Source organism: Amphiprion ocellaris, chromosome 1 (assembly GCF_022539595.1).
Source record: "Amphiprion ocellaris isolate individual 3 ecotype Okinawa chromosome 1, ASM2253959v1, whole genome shotgun sequence".
Taxonomy (NCBI): domain Eukaryota; kingdom Metazoa; phylum Chordata; class Actinopteri; family Pomacentridae; genus Amphiprion; species Amphiprion ocellaris.
The window spans coordinates 14,408,136-14,424,803 of NC_072766.1; positions in this window are offsets into that span (position 1 = coordinate 14,408,136).

Below are 16,668 nucleotides of genomic sequence, written 5' to 3' on the forward strand. Positions count from 1 at the left end.
CCATTAGCAGCTGCCACGACCACCTACTCTGGAGGGCTGGCAGTGGCACAAGACTGGGAGCTGAAAATCAACTTGGGGAAGCGACTTAAATTCCGAGAAACTGCTGCTCTAACAATGTTAATGTCAAACATGGTATTGATCTCGGGAAGTCTCCAAGCAGATCATTCTCTTACAGCTCACTGTTCCTAGAATAACTGCATTGACTAGGCAGAGAAGAAGACAAAGTATGCTGGGCTGGTGGAAAAATGACAACGGTTCAAGCTCATTGAAGTGGGATGTAGACTTTTCGCAGGCCAGTCTCTCTGCAAGGCCTACAACATGCCTGGCATCACAGGGGCAAGTAGGTAAAGGCTACAGAGGCAGCTGAAGTTGCTTCAAGGTGGCTGTATCTCAAGAGAGGACAGCCATGTTTGGTGTAGTGCTACGTGGACACAAGCTGAGGCTTAACCAACGCTAGATGGGTCACTTGGGATGAGTTAGTCAAATAGTGAAAGGCCTAAAACACTGCTTACCCTCGAAACATAACTGATGCTGTGTTCAGGTGCATCAAGATGATTTAAGTTACAACTGTACTTGAGTTTATTAGTACAAGTCTGAAAATTCTGCATGAGCTGGAATGTCAGATAGTGGACTATCTATAGGTTGAACAAAGGGAAGTAAGGACATTTAACCAGTTTGTAAAGAGATGTTTGAAAGGTTTTGTTTTACAGTAAAGAGTGCAGGTTTAGGTGCTCAGATTGGGCTATGCAACTGTTAACTATTAGTCTGTGGAATACACTATGTCAGCTAAGGTCCTCACAAGTATAGAAGTTCAATATGAATGTGGGTGTCTGTGAATGCAGAAAGGTTTACAGGAATCCTGTGATACCATTTATTGTGACCTGTGAGGCATCTCTTACAGTTACTTCATGTGGTGCTCTCCTTATGAATATTTTTTGAGAGCTATTGAAGACTTTCACTTGTGTTCTACTGAGATGCGGAGGGAAATGTTCTTGAATGGGAGGAATAAGGAACATTGGATTTCCTATTATAGTCACAATGACAAAATTCAAAAACTGCTTTAAATGGTTGCAGAGTGCAAGATCAAGCAGTTTTTTTCAACCAAACCATGCCATCACATAATACCTGCTTTGTAAATGAAGTGTTATTTGCAGGTATGTGGCAAGTATTAGGAAATGGCAAAACTGTTGTCTGAATAGCTTTCAGTTAGCTATAGATTAAGGAAAAGTTACAGACTTGCTGAATTGGATAAAATACACTATTAATTGCAAAATAATAGTTGTAAAGTTGTTTTCATGTTTCACATATCCAAAAACCCTTGGGATTGTCTATATGTGTGTAAATCTGTCTTTGAATATAGTCACACCTTTATCTAAGCTACAGGTCTCAAAAACAAAATTTATTTTAACTAATGCCACCCTCAGATCGAAGAAGATTTGCAACAGACAACAGTTGATATGCATCAGGAATTAAGATTCTGGAATTTAGATACCGATTAATTCACTTTGGACAAAATGTCCATAAATGGAGATGATTTGGTTCTAATCTGTGTGGAAGTGGGCTCCATGGAGCATAGCGTCCATGGCAGTTTGCCAAAGAACACCTTGATACTCCACTGCACAACTGGGAAAATGTGTTGTAGACTGATGAAACCAGCAAAGAATATGCAGCAATCTGTACACCATGATAACGCCAACATGAAAATGTAATTTAAAAGGTGGAGGAAGCATCATGATTTAGGGTTGCTTTGTTGCCTCTGAGCATGGACAGATGCCACTATTTAAGAGGAACATTAATTCTCAGGTTGATCAAAGTATCTTGCAGGATAATGTCAGGGGAGCTATTCATCAACTGAAGCTCAGTAGAAGTTAACCTATGCAGGTATGACCTACTTCCAATCTAAAACAGACAAAGATGAACCCAGTCAAAAGCCACACCTTTAGTCTGTAAAGATACTGTAAAATGAGCTCAAGAGAGCCATTCACACAGATATCCAAAGAACGACTGAAGTGAAGCAGTTATGTGAGGAAGAATGGTCAAAAATTCCTCGAGAACTTTGCAAAGGTCTGATCAGCAATTACCGGAAACACTTGTTTGAGGTTACTGCTGCCGAAGAAGGTTCAAACGGTTATGAGATCCAAGAGTTAATTTAATTTTTCACCAGCCCTGGGAATGTTTAATAGCTGTGTTCAATAAAGACACAAAAGGTTAGACCTGTGTGTGTGTTATTAGCTCAAGCACAAGGCTTAGATGAAGAACAAATCACATTTTATGACCAATTAATGCAGAAAATCATGTAATTCCAAAGGGATCCGCTACAATCCTGAAAAGCATTGTAATTTAAAAGCTCCCTTGTCATGCATCCTTGCCTTTGGTAAGCCATGCAAACTGAATTCTTGCTTGTTTTACAAAAATATCCTGAACACAATTATTGATACACCTGAAAAGAAGTGATACATAAGTGGACTGTGGTGATATTTGAAATCAACTACTGCCTTCATTGATCACAGGTGGCTATGATCATATAATCAGTCATTCAGACTATATAAATGGAGAAAAATACTCATTGTACTGTTTGATATAAACTGTGTGCACCAAATGGACATGAGTTGGCTTGGGAGATTAAAAAAGAAAATAATTGCCAAATATGGCCAAGGTAAAGGCTACAAGACCATGACTAAGCAAGTTGATGCTCCTGTGACAGTTGCTATTAGGAAAGGAAACTTGAAGGTCCATGGGACCACAGCCAACCTCCATGGACATGGATTCAAAATAAAAATTGACACAAGTTGAATAAAAATATAGTTTGAAAGGTGGAAAAGGCACTAAATCAAATGTTAAAACACCTACAAGCTGACCTACAAGATAAAGGTGCAAAAGTGTCTGGTTGGACCATGCATCAATTCCTGAATAAAAGTGTACTCTGTGGGAGAAACCCTCACTTTTGAAAGAGAAACAAAAAAGACAGCCCGGAGTTTGTTAAAATAGCATATTGACAAATCACACAGCTTCTGAGAGAATATAAAAAAATAATGTGCTGGAGAGTCAGAGCCTCTCTATTATCACAGAAGAAAAAAAAAAACAGAGCTTTCAAAGAAAACAATACCATCTCCACTGTAACCCATGAGGGTAGCTAAGTTATGTTATGGGTCTGTTTATCTCATCTGTTTATCTCAAGCATGTGGTGCTTTGACTCTGCACAGGGGACAATGAAATCAGATAATGAGAGGACATTTCTAGAGTGAAACATACGGTGTCAGAGAGTTCTGTATCAGTCGCAAGTTGTAGCTCCTCCAACAGGATAATGACACAAAGCATAGGTAGAAAAGCACGCATAGAAGAAAATGTTGAACTGTTCCGAAGTGGCCTGCTATGAGCCTGTATCTTAATCCAAGCAAACATCTGCCAATAGAGCTGACATTTGCTGCTGGGAGAAGGCACATATTAACTGAGACAGGTCAAGAAAGTGGGTTAGTGTAGAAGTTTCATTAGAGGCTACAAAAAGCATTATTGCAGTGACTGCCTAAAAAGAGTTTGCTATAAATTATTGGGTTTCAGGGTCCCGGTACTTCTGTCTATGCCATTTTCATTTGTTGTACTATTTAAAATACCACGTCTGAAACACTGAAAATGCAGAAACATGTCTGTTATTTTACATATGGAACAGAAGACAGTGGATGTCACTTACTTATGTCATTTTCATTGCATTTCACATAAGTTAGGCGACCTCTGTATGTTTCTGGCTGACTACTGCATCTGCTGTTTACAGTATTGTACCACTTCTCAAATCATGCAGGTACAGAACATCTGTGAAAATGGGGAAATGAATGCTTTCTTTTCCTGTAGTCAGAAAAATGTTATTTCCTCTGTCATTAGTATTAAACCTCCTGCAATTCACTGTTTTGTCAGCTGTGAATGGTACAGTGTAAAAGGTACATCACAACCTTCACTTAGTTTATAATATCATTTAATATATTAGTTTATTGACCAAACCAATGCAAAATAACAACAGTTACTAAATGGGGTATACTAACTGTCTCCACAGTGCCAGGATTTAAATTTAAATATCTTTGGTGGGATTTACAGAAATCTGAGATAGCAAAGGATCTTAACAACGTCAGTGAGCTGGAAGCTTTTGCACTTGAAGAACAAGCTTAAATTCCAGAGAGAGGTATCAGAAGTTTTTAAGAAACTACCAGGATCATTTGTTATTGTTAAATAATGACTGTCGGTTGACTGTATTTTCTTCTGGGCCTTTTTAGAACAATGATTGTTCATTTTGAGTACTTGTTAGTTTTTAGTGCTGAAATTTTGTTCACAAACTATAGTCTTTTTTCAGTGGAGAGGGTTGAATTATCTAAACTGCAATAACACTATAAAAGAAAAACATTTGCTTGCTTGTCATGAATTCTGAATAAGTCAGACTTGTGAGGTATGTAAGCTATGGTAATTTAAAGGTACTAGTACGGAGCAAGATTTCAATGTACAGGTGTGAAAACTCCTTCAAAACAACAACATCATATTGTGATTGTCAACACACTACAACAGCATGCACCAGTGTTTTCTGATCTGACAAAGCAGGACATCATCTTTTGTCAGTGCCTTCTAAAACTTTTAACTGCTCTCTCTAAGGTTTGGTTATACTGAGTCACAAACACAGCTTGGATAGGTTTACATAGAGTTTTTTTTAAAGTTGAAGTTCTAAACTGAGGTTTAGAAAACCTTCTTGCTTTGGGCTCAACAATCACAGGCATGGTTAGAAGAAACAAAAACTGACTTTGAGGAACTGAGTAGTGGCCTCCCATGGCATTTCACTCTCATACCCATCCATCCTGACCTCCTCCTCTGCCAACTTTGTGGCTCTATAATCCATCACTCGACTTCCTCCTTTGCTCCCAACGAGCAACAGTACGAATTAATATGACCGCTAAATGGCTTTGCCACTTGAACAATTATCTCACATGCTTGCTCATCCAGTTATGGACCAAATAACCTCATGGCTAAACAGTTGTGAGCCAAAATGTAATGTGCTTTCTAAATTGCCGAAGGGGTGCACTTGCTGCACCAAAAACTAATTACTCGCTTTTTGGCTCACAGCCGCATTTACTACCAAATTAGAGTTAAATCTATTGAGGAGTTTTTGAAATATCCAACTTATTAACTAATAGATAAACAAAGAAATATGCCTACTAGGCTGATAATATAAAATATAGGACAATATTAAGGGATAATTTGGATGAATCCTTTAATGGGTCGACTCAAGTTGTCCTGATTGGACTTATTTTGAAGTAATGAAGTAATTTTTGTATGTTACACTGCTTATCATTGAATATCTCACTTTGTCATAACTGTTAGCAGTTTTGACAACCTTCTGCCAAATAATCCTCTCTAGTTGGACAACCACCACTCAGGCCTCAACCAGTCCACACTGCAAATTCTACTCTTCTTGCTGTCACTGCAGTGCTTCACTCTGCTACCACAGCCTTTTCCCCACATGCTGAACACTAGGAGCCCAAGGCTATTTGCAGGTTAATGTCACAACCTTTACTTTTAAGCTCCTATCTTGGTCATTATAAGGGCCAGCCATACATGCTGGATCTTGTTTTGTTTTCAGAACAATCTAGGCTATTCAGATCTTCCATCATTTGATATGATGACACTTTCAGATTTTTTATATTGGAATTTATATCAAGGACATAAGAGATTCATTTTATATAATGATTTCACATGTATCTCACCATACACTGCTGGCAGTAGATGTCTTGTCATTGTGACAGGGATGTTATCTGGAATCTGGCAACATCAGAACTATGATATTAGGATACTTTCTGATTTAGAAAATGAGAAAAATATTTGCATTTTTTCTGTTGCAATTTTCACAAGTGTTAAAATAGAATATCCTACTTGCAGATGTGGCAAACCAGGCAAATGTTTGCCCCACATGCTCAAACACATCCCAGTGTCCACTTTGCCCTGGGTCCCCACAGAACCTATGTTTGGCTCTTCTTGTGCACAGGTGACCTGCTGAATATTGTTTGGCACAATTTTCAGATCAATTCTTTGGTGTATTTTTTCATACAAACTGGAAGATAATGTCAGAATCATGTTAGAGATGATGCTGAGATAATTTGAAAACCAGATTACTTGGCTGCTGTTTATTTTGATACGTGAAAGACCTGCATTATAAAATGATAGGGACTTCAGGAATCAATCAGCTGAGAAGCAGGAGTATGAAAAAGGGTGTGGAAATTACTAAATATGTTACTTTGTGGAAGTGTGTCTTTCTTCATAGCATTGTTAATACAGTATGTAAAATATGTGACAGGCATAATAACAAAGCTCAAGTGCAGCTCTTCCTTGTGATAATATATTAACATGCAATGATTGCATTGCATAGATATTTGCAGATTTAGACATTAACACATCTATGCATTGACAAGTTAATGGGGAATTCAAAAAACAGCAATAGGCGTGGAGATAGACTCAGAGCTGTATGTAGTTTGACTAAATTTCATCTAAATTTATCGCACAGACTCAATAGAAACTAGTGTTTTTGGAAAGGTCAAGCCATGCAATTTCATTTGATATGTGCTACACATTGCTGCAATAAATATTTCAAGAGCAGTTCAACCAAGAAGAATGGACATGAATTTGGAGACAAAGTAAGGTCCATTGGGTTCTGAGGGTTAAATGGTTAAACTTCTCTTGTCATCATAGCAGGCCTAGATAAAATCTGGACTCCTGTAATTTCCAACCATTCCCTCCACCTATAGTGGAAGATTTTCACAATTCTTACCGTGCACGCTGTCAAGTCCCCTAAAACTGATTTTTGAGTGTGTCCTTTTAGCTATTTGAATGTAATGTTCATTTTAAAATCACTAAAATACAAACATTTAAGACGAACAACAGTGAGAATGTCATGCTGCATATTTACACTAAGAAACATAAATAGAATCAGGTTCTTCCACGTCACACCATCAGCCCTTTTTTATTGTGACTTCTACACTACGCTGAAACGGCTTTTCTTAAACCTCTGACCATTTTCCTGGAAGTTCAAACATAACTCAGTAAACAAGTCTGTATTCTACTAAGACTGCCTGTGTACATTGTATGAACGTAGTGGGATTGAATGATGTCGTAGGAGAGAAGACATCTTGTACTGTTACAGTGCTTTCGGGTGGCTGTCACTCACCATGTTGCAAGTTCATTCTATTAATAATTCTGGCAAACTTGGCCTCCAGTCAAGCTACAGGCACGATTGTCAGTTGACAACAGCTGACTAATGTTGACTGAATGACTGATTGACAGCAAACTGCGCTCATTTTTTCTGTCAGCGTGACAAGAGTTATATCAATTACCATTTGAATTCTTTCAACTAAGATGACAAAAGTTACTGTTAAACTTACTATGTAAATGTAAGATAAATGAACACATGAAAACTGCATTTCTCCCTTTCACTCTATGTGAATGTCTCTTTCTCTGCAGTAAAAAAAAAAGATCAACCCGCCCACATATTTCAACTCAAAAAACCCCACCACATAAGGTTTCTGGGTCATGGGATTCGGTTTAACATTAAGAAACAGAATGCATCCATTTACGTCCACTAATTTCACAGCCCTGGCCTTAGTAATTGATTATTTATCACTATCATAATCTCATTTTTGTTTACAGCAGAACTGATTCACTATTAGCTCTGAACACAAAGAACTTTTGCCAAATGGACAAATCTCTGTGGAAACACTATCTGAGTCTCAGAGAGTTAGAAGTCTCTGCATCTGAGTTGTCTCTGCAATAACATTTATCCTGAGAAGCTGTTTCAAAAACAAGTACACAAAGTGCTTTTTGGTTTACAGACATGAAAGCTGACAACTCAGAGTTAAATACAAATGAGAAGAAAGGCACAAATTAAGAATTAAAAAAATAAGAAAGATCAGTAAAGTCTGAACATGCTTTGTTTTTTTTTGTTTTTGGCTGCAATAAACCCTTTTAATATCAGATATTTGAACTGTTCTTAAGAGTGCAGCAAACAGTGGTCCAGAAAAACGCCTAAAATAGCATGACATTCGGTTTTATTTAAGTTTTAAGGTGATTTCTTTAGGTCTATCTAAATGTCAGTGTATCATATAAACTGCAGTTCCGACTGTTCTGACAAACTTGCATCGCCCAGTATTTTATTTTTGTGTGTGATTTATGACACTTTTGAACATGGTTAACACAACACAACACCATTCCAAGGCTGTGAATTATAAAGTAGATAAAGCACAATTAATACACACTTTTAGATCTTCATCTAGTCAGTTCATCATCCAGAGCCATAGCATAGGAAGCCTGATGAGGGCACTGAGAAAATGGTCATTGACAACCATCTTCCTCAGATAAATAGAGGGATCATGGTCAAAGATCACAGCCATACAAATCTTCACCATTTGCCTCCAACTCTACCCCAGTGGGAACATTTTTATGTTGCCGCAAACTCAATTCAATTACCTTTCATCTGTTGCTGCAGAACTAAGACCCGGAGAGAGATTTTGTTCAATTTGTCAAATACAAAAAGGAAACAAGGACAGATCAGCAAGGCCACCACTTCAAATTTTAATTTACTGAAAAATATCTGTTCACATCTGTAATTTAACATCTCGAATTAAGGAATTATCACAATTGAATGTGTAAGACGTTCTGCAGTATCTAAGCAATAGCAACCTCTAAATCACATCAAAAAATCTCAGTTCATTCTGAAGGAAAATTGCTTATCAGAGTGAACTTTAAAAGTAATTTTGATGATGTTTAATCTACTTTAATTTCAGTTGAAAATAATATTGACAGATAAAATGAAAGCCAAACAGTGTGCCTTTTTTTTTTTTTTTTTTTTTTTTTTTACAAGTATGATCCTTTTCATGGCAGATAGTAATAGGGGCCTCACTCTAAGAGCAATGCATTATAAGGAAGTATTGCAGGGCACTGAAATTTGAGAACCCTTCTGTATCACTTTCAACAAGGCAAACGTCTGAACTGCACAGTTACAACAAGAAAAGCACTCAGAGAGCGCTGTACTCTGCCAAGGCTGCTCAGTCTTTGCACAATTTCCGATGGATGAAATCTTGAATAAAAAACGATGTTACACTGAGCACAGGCGTGTGTCATGCATGTGTACGTTATGTACAGATACCGAATCGTACGACCTAAATATGTTGCGGGCGGCAGGAATTGATGGGACTCGAAAACACCCCTACAATTTAATCAATTGTTCCTTGTATCATTTCCGATGAATAAGTCCGCAACGGTGGATTTGTATTAGGATCACAATCATATGATCATCAGCACGGAGCTGAGGTATCATTCATTTGTTGTCATAGGTACAGCGACGCTGTGCCGCTATCTTGCAATGAGACAGAAATCCTTAGGAAATCCGTGGACCCAGACTATTAACCACATCACTGCCAAAATCTAATGAAGTGACCCCTTGTGTCTCTTCTGACCTTCCCTGGACATTTCATTCAAATCCGTTATTCCGTTTTTGAGTAATGTGCACAGACAGACGGATTCACAGATTCATGGAAGGACAAACGTATGCCGATCATAACTCTGCCGCATTCCTTGGTGGGACTAACAATTACAGATAGACAATCTTAAGCAACAGTAAATTGACTTGTGTGAGGCAATTACAGGAAGCATTTTTCAACATTTCAGCACTAACATTTGTCCAAAAAAACCATCACAGAGAGTCTTAATACAGTTTGTGAGCCAAACTTAGAGCATGCCGCACATTTCTCACTCACTTTGCTTCAGAATTAAAAGATCCATAACAATATAACTTTGCTGCTATGAAAACAGACATGAAAAGCTTAAAAATAATCATACTCACCAATAATAAATGTAATCCAAGTGTATCTTCCCTGCACAAGATGTTAACAGGTGTGGATCAGTCTGGGCCAGGACATGACAGCAAGTCAGAGTGAATAGACCTGCTTGTCTTACAGGTGACCTGTCACACACAGACTGGTAATTTAGTGTGTTGATTCCACCTGTTTAGGACTATTTCCTCTGGGTTTATTAAATACCTGCTTAGTGGCCCCTCTAGTACCATTAATGGTATCTCTGCATGAATCCTTGAAAACATTAATAGAACAGTGACCTATGTCTGAATTACTGATTGCTATCAGTTTGTTGATGACATGTGTAAAAGGGGCTATGTCGACCTCTTACCATCGCAGCCACAGTGGAGTTCATACTCACTGTCCAAAGTTTGTGGAAATAGACCTGGTCTATTTGTAAACAAATGTTTACTGCCAAAACAACTCTCAAATCCACATAGCTCTGTGTTCGTATATGACTTACTCCTATGAGAGCCACTATAATCTCAAACGTATTTGCGAAAATTCTTCCATTTCCCCCCACCCGAGTCCAGAATATGACTCAATTACGTTAAAAATGTTTTAACTGCTGTATTAGATCTTGCACAGACCCGACTGTGAGCGCCAGGAAGTTGAAAAAAATCAGTTAGCTAACATGCTATTCAGTTGTAATCATGTAAATGTGTAATAAAACAAACTAGGTTAGTTGGTTTAACACATGCTAGCTGTGTAGCGTGCAGAAAACACATATTTGTACACTTATATGTCCTTTAACAAAATACTTCACTGACCTCCTCAGTTACTTTTTCTCCACGTATTACTGTTTTTGTGGCAGTAATGCTTCCTGCACATATCCCATAAAACCGGACGGTAAAATCTGTTAGCCTCTGATTAGCCTTTCTCCTCCGGCTGCTGTTTCCGCGTTTCCATCAAATAATGAAAGGTGTCTCCTTGTGTTGGACACCAGGGGGCACAGTCCGTGTCTTACACAGAATTACGGACACGAAGCAAAACGAAAGGCATTTTGGAAACTAAGACCGCCAAGAGACATTTTGACGAGTCTAAAAACGACAGTTAAGTTCGCGTTTTTAAGGTAATATTGATGCTAGTAGCAGCGAAGCTAAGGAACACCTAGCTAGCTAACTAGCAGGTGCACTCGTCTGAACGTACTTTTTCAAGATGTTTGGTTTGAGCAGCGAACTGGATTTTAGACGTTTTTAAGCAGCCAGAAGAGGGAAAGACCAAGAAACACATGATTTAAGGTAAGAGAGGTCGCTCCAGTCACGTTTATTGCCAGTTTAATGAGTAACGCAACGTATTTTTGGTGTTTTTGACGAATGCTAATGCTGTGTTTGCATATGGTAGTTGGTTGATTTGCACCAAACATGCCCTATTTGAATATATTGTGCAAAACTTTCCGTTTTAATATCACTATCAGTGTTATGTAATTGTGTGCTGGGAGTCAGGTTGTCTTATTTTGTTTTTGAAGCTCACATTAGAGAAGCTTGAATTTGTGTTTCTCATGTTCTTTTCTAATCCAAGTGGCTGAAAGCACTGGATTAAAATGGCTTTGCTTTTGCAGTTGGCTTTCATGGACAGACTGATGTAGATATTTAAAATGCATTTTAATTCCAGAGGACTAATTAAATTACCCTGATAATCAAGCACACTTTTTTTTAAATCTCCTGGCCAAAGTGTCAGTGACCTTGGTTTAAACTGAGTGCAGAAAGATGCAGGGATTTGAAGTGTTGGCTTTAAAGTCAGACATTTATACTGAATCGTGCATGTTTGTTTATTTCAATGTAAAGGATAAGTTAACTGGAATCGGAAACTGTGAAAATCTTCCTCATCAAAGAGAGGTAGAACCACGGTACCATTTTAGTAGCCATACATTGAATACAGGGAATACATTGTGCTACTACTAATTAAACTGTATTATGATATATTAGTGTTTTTGATGTTGTTTCTAATCGTGTTTGTGGTGATGACTGAGAAAATGGGGTCAAATAGACCCTATCTATTATATTGACTGCCAAGCCAGGACACTTTTTTCATGTTTGCTGTGATTTGTTTGGGGGATAATTTGTGCATGTTGTAAAAAAGTTGCTTCTTTGGCCATAGTAAAAATGACTTAAGGTATATTTTTGGATGCCAACAGGTCTTTTTGATAGTGCGTCATTCGAAGATAAACCAGGCCTGACCTCAGCTTCTCAGCGACTTGTTAGTTTGTCTCCTGAAGTCTCGACAACCATTCAAACCTGAATCACTCCTTAAACCAGATAGTAGCAGTATTTTGTTTATCTGAATATCTGTGGGTGTCTGACAGAACTGCAGGTCAGCAAAAGCTAAGTGTGTAATTAACTTCAAAGAAAAACTGGTAGTTATTAATAATATATTTTGCAGTGTGAATTCCTCCTCGCAAGATCCAGACTCACTCTTCTCTGTTGCTGATGCAGAAAAAATAGCCCTCATCAACACACCCCCTACAGATTACACAAACATCCCCTCCAGAGGCCAAATCCATACTAAGCTGGCTGAATTTGTAGATACAATCTTTTCTCTCCATTTCAGACCTTGTCCAGACTAAAAGTGTGTTTTTCTGCTTCTAACTGAGCTTTACCAAAACAGCTTCCAGAGTGCAGAAATCTGAAAATGCCGACTTGTTGTTGTAGTGTGTAGGAGGAAAAACAGAGCTTAGGAATGCTGTCACATCTGTGAAAAAGAAGATGGTGGCAGTAGTGAGACACTTTATTCAGAAATAAGAAGAACCACAACAACAACGCTTTGCAAACGTTATACTGTAGCATTATACTGTATACATTGCTAATGCTGATTCATGGTGGCTTCTGGAATGACATCTTAACTAAAAAAAAAAAATCACAGAATGACAGGAAAAACACAGAAATAGTATTCAGTTTCTTCTTTGGAGGTTTTCTGAGGCATGCTTGCCTGTGTGTCCTCTGCACATGAGAAAGATTAGCATTTTCTTTGTAGAAGAAGAGTCACCTATTGTGGCATTTTAATGTGAACGAGGTTTAGGTAGAAACAAGCTAAAATGCATACTGTGGTTCTTGCTTTTGTATAAAATGGGTTTTAAAAATTAAGTGGCTAAAAGCATAGTCAGAGATACAGCAGCAACCTATTGCCATGATGTGCAAGGTTGGATTACTACCTGACAAAACAAACTGCTGTGTGCAGGGCCCCTGGAAAAGCCCAGAGCCTTGCCCCGAAATCTATATTTAAATCTTTTCACGGCAATATTCGAGGTTGTATTAAGTTAATGTACAACACTAGAAATAATGTAATATTTAAATCCATAAGCTATAATAAAAGATGGACATGTAGTGTTTTCTGAAATTGAAAACACAATCTGTGATTTTAAATTTTTTTTTTTTTTAACTTTCCATGTTCTGTTTTGCATGGGATAACATGGTTTGATACTGCTTTAAGTTTACATGGCTTATGGTTTGAATTATAGTTCAGGTTAAACAAGTGGTGAACCATAGAAAATGGCAGACCAAGCTATACTTTGAGTTGCATGACATCTCGTCACTGTTCTCGGCTGGGCCTGTCAAAACACATATGTTGTAACATGAAGCTGAGCAAATGTGAAATGTGGTTAAAAACAACCTCAAAATCTCTCAGTTGCTGATTTCACAGTTTTCATGTGTTACCTTGTGAGGTTTATTTATTATTGAAATAGTTCTGATTGCTGTTTGTCACATTAGGAAAACAAGTGAAACGCTTTTGGTGTGTTGACTAATGATATATGATGTTCAGTTTAAACATACTGCGCCTTGCTTGCTGGGAATCAGCTACAGTATTGGTGTTGCATTTTGCAGTCTTATTGAAGCTGTCATACTTCTTTATCTACTGACACAATCACCACCGCAGACAAGGCTGAATTAAATTTGATTTATTACTGCTCAGTCAAGACAGTTTTGATGAGACAGTCCAGACAGAATATCTCAAAGTTGCGTGTTTTTTTTCATTTTAACTTTGCACACTGTGTCTGATATTCTCTTTATACATTATACTTTATGATATGATCATGAGCTTTCAACTTATCATACCTTTGATGATGCTGATCTTTCTCATTCTTCTGTTGCTTTGTTGCTTTGTCAAATTCATATTAGGAGTTGAAAACTCAGGACTAAGAAGTGGAAACAATGTTTAATTTTACAATAGTAGTGAAAGGGGACAAAGGGTTTACAGTGCAGATATTTCATCTGTAGTAATGAGGGGCTTGTTAATCTCTGTCACCTAGAAACCATGTGAGATATATTAGTGATGCCTGCACGATATTGTGGCTTGTGGGGTGTCTGATGCTGCCCTGATTGATATGGCTCTCTACAGTTCATGCAAATGGCTTTTATAGATGATGACCACCTTTTGCTATTGTGGTAAATGTTGAGACCTCACCTGCACTGCACTTGTCCGCTGAAGGTAACGGTGGTAGGAATAAGTGGTCCGACTTTTAGAGAGCGTGTATACAGCAAACCAACAACTATGTACAAATGAAAACTTTAAAAAGTACATTCATGCGATTTAGTCTGCCCATGACAAATACAATAAAATACACGGTTGAAAGAGAGCCTTTCTTAAAGAAACTTTCTGCTGCAAGACAGCTGAGACTCAGGCCTTTGATTGGGCATTAGAAATGAATCAATGCTAGATTTGAGCGATGAATAATGGGTGAGCCCATGATCACATAATATCCATATGTTGAGTGGCACAGATAAAATTTAGCAACATTTCAAATATTACAATGACCTTTCTGTTTCCATCCAACTTTACCTTTCATGACAGTCAATTTGGCTACAAGAAATTGTCTTCAGGTTTAACCGTCACTAATCTTCGACTAAAGATGAGGTGTTACGCTGTTTAAAAAAAAAGAAAGTTTTAATTTTGAATGTTTGGAACTGAGGCAATGCAATTTTAAGGTTATACAACCCAATGTAGTATCACTCAAAAAAGAAAAAGAAACTAAATCAAATAAATATGGCATCTTATTGATGGAAAGGCTTCAGTTGTCTAGATGCTATCTTGTCATGCTTGTGTACAAAGCCTTCAGTTTAAAACAAAGGACTATACCACCTACTTAAAAAAAAGAAACAAAAAAACAATCACAAAGTAAATACTGGAAAATCCGTTTCACTGAATTTGAAGTGGTGCTAACTATTTATAGCAGGGAAATTCTACTTTCACAGTAGGAATGGGCCGAAAGGAATTTTTCTGTTACTCACTAGATGGCAACATTGTCTTACTGTACACTGACTCCATGCGCCTCCTCGATGTGGAACATTTGAGGAATGATGTGGTTAAACTCAAATTTTAAAAGTATTGGTCTATTCTTCAATGCGGAAAAAGAAAGGATTGGTACTTGTCACTTTGGTACAAAGTTAATTTCATATGTACAGTTGTGACTCATGGGGAAATACCCTGATGAGTCATAATGAAACCTCAGTAGATTTAATCATGAAACCTCAGTAGGTTGTACTATGATGGATTAGTATAAGAAGATAAAGAACCATTAACAATAGATTAACAGGGCTGTCACACCCCTATGTTTAGCAGGTTGAATCGCCTCCTGCTGCTGCTATCATCCAACATTTTCACTGGTGAATACTGTTATGCTGTAATTGGCAATTGGTCAGAGGTGTCAGTCATTTCAAACTACATTACACTTTTATCTTTTCTCATCTTCTGTCAGGGTGTTTTGTAGAAAGAATAAATCACATATAGTACATGAATTAACTAATGTTGGCGGTCATATTTTCTATTAGTGTTTAATCAGTATTGATCAAATATCGTGTCACTTTTTTCCCATCTAACAATGAGACAACTAAAAAGTGGCTTGAAGTAATTATGAAAACTGCATTTAAGACTTGTGATATTGCACTTCGAAATTAGCTTGTTTTCGATGTTGAAGTTTGCTGGAAAATCTCTTTGACTATAAAATGACTGAAGTTTCTGCTAGAATGCCATGAGATTGTACAGTATTGATAATTATTTTGTCTTCACATTCAGCACTTTTATAGTGAATCAAATTCTTTGAACTTTATTCAAAAAGCATGTGATCAAAACTCCTTTTTATTGTGATAATAAAAAAAAATCCTGTCGCCTTGCGTCCTTGACAAACATATCTTTTTGTGCCTTACACTGGCAGAGGTCAGAGAAGCTTCACTATGGAGTGTGAACTATTTAATACTCAAGGTAACCTATTAATATGGAAAAACTTTCATTGTCCTATTGAGCATCACCTGCTGTAACTCAGAGCATTATGATGATGTGTGTTGTCATTGCCACAACTTTTGGAAATAGTAGAAAGCATAGACTACATTAGCTTTTCCACTTATTTTAGGCATACATCGTTGTGGGGTGCCATTATTGTTTTTCTGTAAAACCCACCAGAGTTCAGTGTAATCTCTTGGAAATAAAATATAACTAATATCACGTTGCTCACCTTCCTCAGAGGACATGTTGAAAGTTAGCGTCCAACAGAGGGCAGACAAGTGCTGCAGATTCCGTTGCTCATGTTCACCGAATTTTACTTGGATCACCATTTGGTACCGATACATTTATTTGCATTTGTGTGTTTTTATATACACCTGTAAATTTGTACATTGCTTTCAAGAGATGAACTTAGTTTTGCATGTCAAGTAATTATTTTATGCTTTAACATCACTGTGTGTGGATATTGGAATTCATACTGTAGTTGTTATTAATCGGTATGCTGTGGTCTTGAGAGCCTAATTATGGTCAGTGTGTCTCCTTAAACATTATCTAAACTGGAATAAATAATTTTATAATTGTC